The sequence below is a fragment of the Benincasa hispida genome, chromosome 8 (genome assembly GCF_027475165.1).
Source record: "Benincasa hispida cultivar pf3 chromosome 8, pf3_genome.v1.1, whole genome shotgun sequence".
Lineage (NCBI taxonomy): Eukaryota > Viridiplantae > Streptophyta > Magnoliopsida > Cucurbitales > Cucurbitaceae > Benincasa > Benincasa hispida.
The window spans coordinates 5,903,849-5,913,581 of NC_143485.1; positions in this window are offsets into that span (position 1 = coordinate 5,903,849).

A 9,733-nucleotide genomic window follows, 5' to 3' on the forward strand; every position below is an offset into this window, starting at 1 on the left:
AAACTATTACCAAATACACAATTTCCTTGGTTGGATTCAAGAAAGTTTTTTTAGTTGCTTCGAATTGAATTAATTTTACCTTAGAAGTCCAAGGAACAATTGCTTCTTAAATTACACTTACAAAGAGAGCTCAATCAAAATATTTAATTTTGGTACTTATTTCTTAGGAACTTTGGAACCCATTTCAAATTAGTTCCAAAATTACTAGCATTGATTTTTGACAAATAACAAGTATTAACTCGTGACATATTTTACCACAGGTATATCATACAACATTAGGCAATAATTTTTTTTTAACTAATTGATTTTTCACAATTATTTCTCAAGAAATTCTTTCTTCAAGAATTTTTCAATTTAAAATAATTTGGTCTAATCCCCTTCTATCACTAAAAGTTTACCCATATCAACAAATTTATTCATTTTTTATGCACCTATAGTCAATTTTTATATGATTTTTTTTTTTCAATTTCAAGCTCTTTATTAACAAATACTTTTTCTTTAAGAACATACAAAAAGTCATTTTTCTCATCAACATCACATTAAAAAAATTCAAATTTGTCTACAAAAGAAATGTTCTCTTTTTTTAGTTCTATATTGCTAGTTTCTTAAATCAATAATTTATTTTTTAAACTGACAATTTCATCATTTAATTCCAAAGAGAAAGATTTAATTTTGTTATGATTTTTATCCCTCAAATCATTCGATTCAATTTTCAGTTAACGTGGTAATGATTTGAGCTCACCTGTTTCAACTCCAAGAAAACTTGATTCTACCATTCAAGTCATTTTTCTCATCACAATAAGAATCATGTAAAAATGAGTTTCTAGCCCTATTCTTTAGACAAGAATTTTCATCTATCAAAAATATTATCAATAGACAATGTCTTAAACTTCTTTGATAATTTCATGTATCTAGAGCTAACTTTTTCAAGAGCACACAAATGTATCATATAGGTCATCATAAAAAAGGGATTTATGAATTTTTATTTGATTTTGAAAATTATAGTTCTCATTCACATCAAATGATTCATTAGTTGTACAAGGAGAATTTCCTACACTATATATATACATAATCAAAATGTGACTTTATCAAATATTTGTCTATCTAATGCACAATATATACATATATTTATGGCTTGGACATTAAAAGTGAGTAACTCATTAGTCAATTCTAGTTTTAAAATCATGCTCACAAACATACAAACACTAAAATCTAGCAAGCATAAATGTTTTTATTCTATTATTCTAAAGATCACAAATTCATTTACTATCACATAACTTCTATCAATAGAATGACTATTTAAAGTTATTAGATAGCTCTAGCAATTACTTTTTAAATATCTTTTTAAAATATTAAAAAGATACTTCAAGTACCAAAATATGACATCTGAAAAATAATATTAAGAAGAGCTACTAGCTCTATAACGTCCTAACTTTCTAAGATCTGCTAATAGGCTGTTACTACATACATGTTGATCTTAAAACACAACCTTTACTCATTCCAAAATGAAAAGAAAATAATTTATTAAAAATGAATAAACTGAATAAATTCATTTGTTCAAAGTGCATAAAATAATTTCTCGAGGTCCCCTAAAAACATAGGTTTAAAATCAGAAAAATAATTAAAACATCAAACATTTGACTGCTAACAACTAAACATGAAAAAGATGAAAAACATATTCGGAAATGTCTGGCTATAGTCCCATTGGTACTAATATAGATTCTTCTTTTCATTCGTCGGTGTGATCTTGCCTTTATCAAGAAAACATATCATAATAAGAATGAGTATAAAAATACTCAATAAATAACCCCACTACTAGGGTTAGACTATACATTTATGCAAACATGCTAGTAGGACATGCATAATGCAACCATTTAGGGATGACCGTCTAGTGAACAATTTAACCCATCCTAACACAAATCTGGTGGCATGAAGGCTCACATAATAATATAAAAGTGAATCTGTCGGTCCATGGAATTGTAACATAGGAATAAACCCGTCGCTCCATAGAGGTGTAATATAGTAGTGAACTCATCGGTCCACAGAACTGTAATATGATAGTGAATCTGTCGGTTCACGTAGCTATAACATAGTAGTGTTAGGAGGGTAAATCGTCACCTACTTACCATAACCTATAACATATTATCAATAACATTCACAACACAAATCATGATACATATTTCAGTATGATCATGCTCATACCTATACTTCCAAATATTTTAGGCAATCTTAGGGATGCCAATATAAAATTAAAATTTTGTTGCCTAACACAAAAGCATTCCAATAATACCATTGAAACACCTCATGCCATATTCAAATACTATTATGCTCACATAACTTTTGTAATTATGTAACATATCAATCCTTTCTATAACTGTCAAGAAAACTAATCACTATCATACTATCTATGACATCTAGTTTATAGATGACTCCAGTAGTAAGATTACTTATCTCAATATCAAGTTCAAATATTTATTCAAACAGTCAATCTACCTTCTAGCTTTCATCAACTTGAATCAAGTCTTAGGACATAAAACATAAGTTAAATTTAATCTTTATAACTAATTTCAAACATACAATCATGCCAAAATCACAAACATAACTTACCCAATAGTGATTTGGTCCAATTTACTTCCCTCTTCGCATAAAGGTTTGAATCAAAAGTGCCAAAACTGATCTCGATCTTATTGGACAGCTCGCTCATGATTCCAAAATTCCTCCAAATCTTCAACCAAACCTCCATAAGAAAAAATGAACACTAATAAGGCAAATTATCCATCAGTTCATAAAATCTTTGAAGAATCCAAAACAAAGACTCCCAAAAATTAAACACAAATAAAACTTAAACATTCTTTTCACAAAGGAGAACTATAAGGAAAAATGATTGTCCTTGAAAACAACTCTTCAAATTTCTCAAATTCCACAAAACAACATGATCTTTCCTTCTCTTCTTGGATCTCGAACAAGGCACACCACAAGGACTTCCTCGCTATTCTCCGATAAGGGCTTGGTTTGTGGGAATCACTCTTTGGAAAAAGGGAAGAAATTTTTTTGCAGAGAAACACTCTCGGTTGTATAAGAGTATTGAGAGTGTGAGAGAGATTAATTAGAGACAATAGGAGAATTTCACCAATCATGTTCAAAATGTAAAAAGATCTCTGCATAGCATGAGAGAGGGGAGTTACTCTCTTCAACTCCCCTGTACGTATAGAGGAGTTTTATTTAATTCAATTTTAAATTAAATTAAATTAAATTAAATTAATTATTAATTAACCTCAATTAATTAAATATTGTATATTTAATTAATATTACATTTGAATCTTATTCAAATGAAATTCCCTCTCATAACCTATCATTTTAATGTGTAATCCTAATTATTAAATTTAACCTATAGTTTTAATATAAATCTCACTCATATTATTTAATATTTGAATCTTATTCAAATACATTATTTTCTCATATTATATAGTTTATTTTGAATCTCATTCAAAATTAACTTTATAATATAATGTATCTATATACATTATATTAATTGTATCACATATAATTAATATATTTTTTTTATAATTTGAATAATTCAAATTCTTCCAAAATTAATTAATCTTTATTTTACCCTTGGTGAGCTAGTAGGGGAACCTAATGGATCTACAAATTAGAAGCTCAAATGATTCGAGATTAATTAATTAAACTCTTTAATTCAAATAATCAACATTCATTAACTATGGGTCATTCTAGTAAAGATCCATAGTTGCACTCTTCGCACTATAGAATATTTTCGTATCCGTGGATATAACCATTACATCTTTCACAATTATAGCTAGATCAAATTATTGTTTTGTCTCTATAATTGCCTCTTGTTCCTGAAGTCCTACCATAAACAAAATTCCTCTCGGCCCAATGAGAAGGAAGGGTCCCATTGTTCAAGAATCAAAGTCAACACTTAGGAAACAACTCATCTACTTACCCTAAAGTTGGGAATGAGTGAATTCCATCTTGTGTGGCAATATTCCCAACTCCCCACTTAGTTCTATTCTCAAAATGGTAGGCTTATTGAGTCAATGACATGAGTCACGCTCACATATGCAAGTCGAAGGATAAGCTCTCACAGGAAAGAGTCCATAACTCACACATGAGTGAGATCGAGTTACATATGGTCATCTTATGAAATAATAATCTCTTCAGTCAACGGTATTACAAAGAGAGGTTAATTATTTCGCGGTCCAATCTATACAAACTATTTCTATAGGACATCCCCACTCGCATGTCTCTGCATGAACGAGTTGGATCTAATCATTTGTAGCGATTACAAAATAGGTCGTATCCATAGTGTTACAACGATAAAGTACTCAACCTTATCCATATACTATAGAGCATTTAGACTATCATTTGAACATAATCTATCTATATGTCAACCACATACTGTGGTATCTTATACATATATTATAGACTATTTAGATTATCATTTGAACATGACCCACCTGTATGTTAACCACACACTGTTCAAGTTACATGAAATAATCCTGGATCTTAGGCCACGTTTACTAATTCTTTTTTGTTGCAATTGATCACGTTTATCTATGCATTTTTTGAAGGTAATCTAATCATTATTGATGTTTTTTACTTAAGGGTTATAAATGAAAGGACAAACTAAGATTACGAAAATACCCTCCATTGTAAATCAAACATTTTGAAATTATATCTAGAACGTTTGAGTGTGTTCTTCTTCTTCCTCTTGCTCTAACATTCGACTGACATTTTTAGGGTTTAATATCTGGGCATTCGATCATCAGTAAGTACACCATTTTCGATTATTATGCTCCATTAGTCATTCATTTAACAATTTGAACATATCTGATTTTTCTCTCCATACCTGTTCATCTAGGGCCATAAAAATTGCAACATTCTTTTGATTTTCTTGAACTTGTATTCTAGGTTTGACAAAAAACACTCCATTTTACCATTGACAACGTAGTTGCATTGAAATGTATGGAATTGTATGTTATATTTGTTCTACTAAATTGTTTTGAAGTTAGTGTTTGATGTATCGATGAACTTTTGTATTTTGCACTCGCTTGTTACAATTTTTGTTTTCGTTTTTGTTTCCATTTCCGATTCCATCTCCAGTTGTGACACAATTATGATTAGTCATCATGGGAGTTTGAACGCAACCTTGAACCCGAACAAAAATGGTAAATAGAATGCTAACTGAAACATTAACAAATGAATATTTATATGTTTCTTACGTAAAAGTTGTTACAGAGTTAACATGGAACAAATCCAATACGTGACTCCTATGTTCGAGTGGTTTCTTGCTCAGTACACCAGTCTATCCTATATCAAGCATGCCAACATTATTATCAAGTGTAAGTTGAATTCTACGCAATTGGATATGTTTAAAAGAATTATATTCGGTCGCTTATTGATTTGAATATTATCTTAGTAGTGGTCTCATTCATGATGCCTCACTAAGGGAGATTGTGGATGACAGAGAAGACTATATGTCATTCAACATTATGAGCAGCAAAGTGACGTTTGGGAAAGCAGATACCTATTGGTGTTGGAATTGCATAACTTTATACCATTGCGTAATACTTATATAATTGTAACGTTTTCGTAGGCTGATGACTTCTTCCATGAAAGGCAACATCCTCTACGAACTGGTCATTGTCATGGGCAGTATCCCCTATGCCCTCTCCTATTGAAATTCAGCAGCATGTAGGAGTATAAGGGTCAATGCCAACTCCCTCAGAATCTGATCTTTCAAAAGATGTGGATCCCCGAAAAGAAGTAGAGCCCACACCTATTGTCCCTCAACCCTATCATCCCATGAAGTAGATTCCCTAGTTTCAATACTAACTCTTTCACAATCCAAAGTCCCAACAGATGTTGACCCGAAATCACAACCAAGTCATTTAATGAGCATGTTTAACTCCCACCCATTGGTGAACCACAAATCGAACTCCTAATGTCTACTACCCCTGAAGTAAGAATGGCACATGAAGTAGAGCCCCCACCAGTAATGCCATCACCATCACCATCGAAAGTCTGATCCCTTGTTGACCCTCAACCGTAACCTGATTTATAAAGGCACTCCATCGACCCCCACACCCAACTAGAAGATCGATCCCACCTGGTTGGCATCAAACCCAAATCCCAATCCCAGACGGTTGAAAGTGAAAATGAACTTTCCACACTCGTTCTCCTTGAATATGCACTTTTACCTTAATCAAAACTCTCACTGCTAACAACATTACAAGTCGAACCTTCAACTCAAGTGGGACCGAATGGTGTGACCCAAATTAGGTTGCCCCCAAACCTGTACTTGCGCTCCTATGGAGGATTAAACAGATACATAAGGCATTGAAGCCTCATATGCCTCCAACAAAAAAGGACAGGTGGGATAAACTGGTTTGGATGAGACAGTTGTTCGTCAAAAGAAAACTATGTTGGATTTTATGACCTAAAACTTGTGGTTTGTAAACATTAAACTTATTCTGAAAATTGAATAAAGTTGGTTTTGAATATATGAATTGTTTATTTTGTTTTAGAAATAAATCCAATAAACTAAAAGATTCATGGCTATTACATGAGTACTTGAACTTTATGTGGAGACATAAAAGTGGGTCAGGTTCGAGTAAATAGTCAAAATGGTCTATAATATATGAAAAAGATTGGGTGCCTTATTCTGGTAACACTATTGGATGCAACCTACTTTGTACTTGTTACAAGGAGTTGTAAAGTGCTATGGACGAAGTGATCCTAATTCGTACATGTAATGACATGAGGAGTGAGGGCGTCCTTTACAATGAGTTTGTACAAGATCGGACCACGAAATAAGTCACGCTTACTTTATAACGTTGTTTATGTTTAAGACTGACTATTTCAAAAGCGATGACCTAGGTAACTTGACTTTAATCCTGAGCTAACTATGAACTCATGTTTATTCAGGATTATCCTTAGATTTGCATAGGTGAGGGTTGGTTCAACAATGCCGACTCAATAAACCTCCATTTTAGGGGTAAGACCGGGTAGATAGCTGGGGACATAGGGTGCAAGATGGAGTTTACTCCTACCCGCTTTTAGGGATAGTAAAAAGGTTGTTCCCTTAAATACTGACTCCAAGTCTTATGAATGGTTAGCTTACTAATCATGATTATATTGTATGGACATAATATATTTACAGTGAAAGGAGTGCAACTTTGGGCTTTAGTGGGGTGGGGGTTAATTCAGTATAAAGAGTTCAGCCAATTAATCTCAGCCTATGATCTGTAGGTGCACGAGGTCCCCCTACTAGCTCACAAATGGATTAGCCTTAGAGTAGCATGATAAGTTGATTTGAAACGTTCAAATTCAAATAAGGGAATTAGTAATGATATATGATATAATTACACGTTTAATTTTTGGAATTAAATGAAGAGAATCAATTAATATTTAAATATGATTTAAATATTAAACTCATGAATAAGGATTCATAATAGTAGAACTGAAAAAAAATTATTATCAAATTATTATTTGATATTAAATTAATTAGAATTAATTAAATTGTTTAATTAATTATTTATTTTAATTTTACTGGATAAATTAATTATTGAATTAATTTTATAAAATTAATAAAATTTCATTGTTGAAAAGAAAATTAATTTTGGAAATTAATTTGAAAATAAAAAATGAAAATGAAATGGAGAATGGAAAAAATTTCAAAAGTGGGATTTTTCCACTTTCTAAGCAAGAAACTCACTCATTTTCTATTTCCAAATTGAGTCAATCTTCCAAGCATGAGCTGCAATTCATGCAGTAATTTTTTTTACATGAAAGTCATGTAATAAATAAATAAGATTAAAGTGAGAATCGAGCATGCAACAAATAGTTTTTTACTGAAAAAGCTTGAGGTCTTCAACCATAGTGATGCAGTAACCTCATCTTTAAATTCCTTTAATTCAAGCTTCTTTTGAGTCCCACAACTCAAATAAAAGGCACTAAGAAAATAGTAGGGAAGGCTTCGAGGTGGTTCACATGCTGAATTGAAGAGGAATTGCAGTTGTGATTCAAGAATCAAATGTTTCTTCAAAAGTATGTCATGAAACCTTCTTGATAGTTTATGAGCATGCTTAATTTAAAGCCAAAATTAATGAATTAAAATGCTTAATGATCTATTTTTCTTCCACTGTATGCTTTCTAACTCCAACAATTGGTACTAGAGCATCGTTTAAGTATTCAATTTGATATAATTTTTGCTTGGTGGGTGTTTTTTCATGAGATATATGAAAATGGTGCACGATATGATTTTCTGAGATTTGGCATTAAAATTCTCTTTGATTCCTTTGTTAAATTTGTAATTGGCTCTTGATTGATAAGCTTATATGTGTGCCCAAGAATTATGAATCTAAGCTTTTGTCCAAGTAGCGTTGCAACACTACCCTTGAGCATTGCAACGCTGCTCATGTTGAATCGATCGCGTAGCAAGCAACGAGATCTGAATCGGTTCGAGTAGCGAGAGCCAACGAGAGTGGTCGGTTCGATCGGTTTGCCTCAGCTTTTGTCTGGTTCAGCCTCAAGTCCTTTTTGGCTGGTCCGGTTCAAGAAATTCTGGTCCAGTTCAGGTGGTTCAGGCGGTTCAGGTCCGATTCAAGTAGTTCAGGTCCGGTTTAAGGCAGTTCAAGCGGTCCAGAAGCATTTTGGAGCCAATTCTTGCCGAATTTTGTAATAATTAGGCCTTTGTTTGCTTGAAAATAGCAAAATTAAAACCATATCAGTATGTGTTTAATTATTTATACATGTGATGTATGTTATAATTAAATAAATCTTGTATGTGCATAAAGTATGTCATGCAGATTTAAAATCCCACCATAGAAAGCATGTTACATGCATTGAAAGTATGTTATAAAATGTTATAATATATAGTATGCCTATTTAGCGTTTCTTTTATTTAATATAAGTGTTATATTAAATATTGAATGCCTTTGATGTATGTTGTGGATGTTTAGCATGTCTAAAATTTTGCAAGTTGTTATAAAATTGGGTTAGACATTTAAAATCCATAATAAAGAACAGTTGCATGCTCATGTAGGTTAACCACTTGTTTTAATAGTTACAATAGGTCGTTAATCTTGTAAAACTAGGGTTACAAACTGAACGGGTATATAGTCTTATCTAAGGTTGGGGGTATTTAAGTTGAAGGTCTATGGAACACCTCCTACCTGGGGATTATAGCCGAATTATTGAGCGTTGTTAACTATTTTTATGAGCAATACGTGAGCGGTTTTAAAACTGCTTTATCACTTAGACATCGTAGATTAAATCCAGATATAAATGTTATACTTGGATAAACACCTAGACCTAGGTTTTTTAATTGGCCGGAACAAGCCTAAAAAAATGTATACCCAGTTTAAAGTTAGAATACTTTAGTCGCAGTTTAATAACATATATGATATGTTATTAGAACACTTCACGGAGAATAAAATAACGTATATGATATGTTAGAACGCTTTAGTGAGAGACTAATAAACATATATGATATGATTGTTTTTAGCTCTCACGTCCCTAAGAGTTCATGATCGTAATTCATGTTTCACTTCGTGTTACCCTGGGAGTGACTTCCATTCGAAAAGTGTTTACATGAATCGGGATTTTGGTGAATTAGGGAAGTTGTTCACCATAAAATCAAATGTGAATATTTGATTTTAATTTTCACGTCCCAAGTTGTTCACACTCTAAGGTTCATGCGGCACTTCGT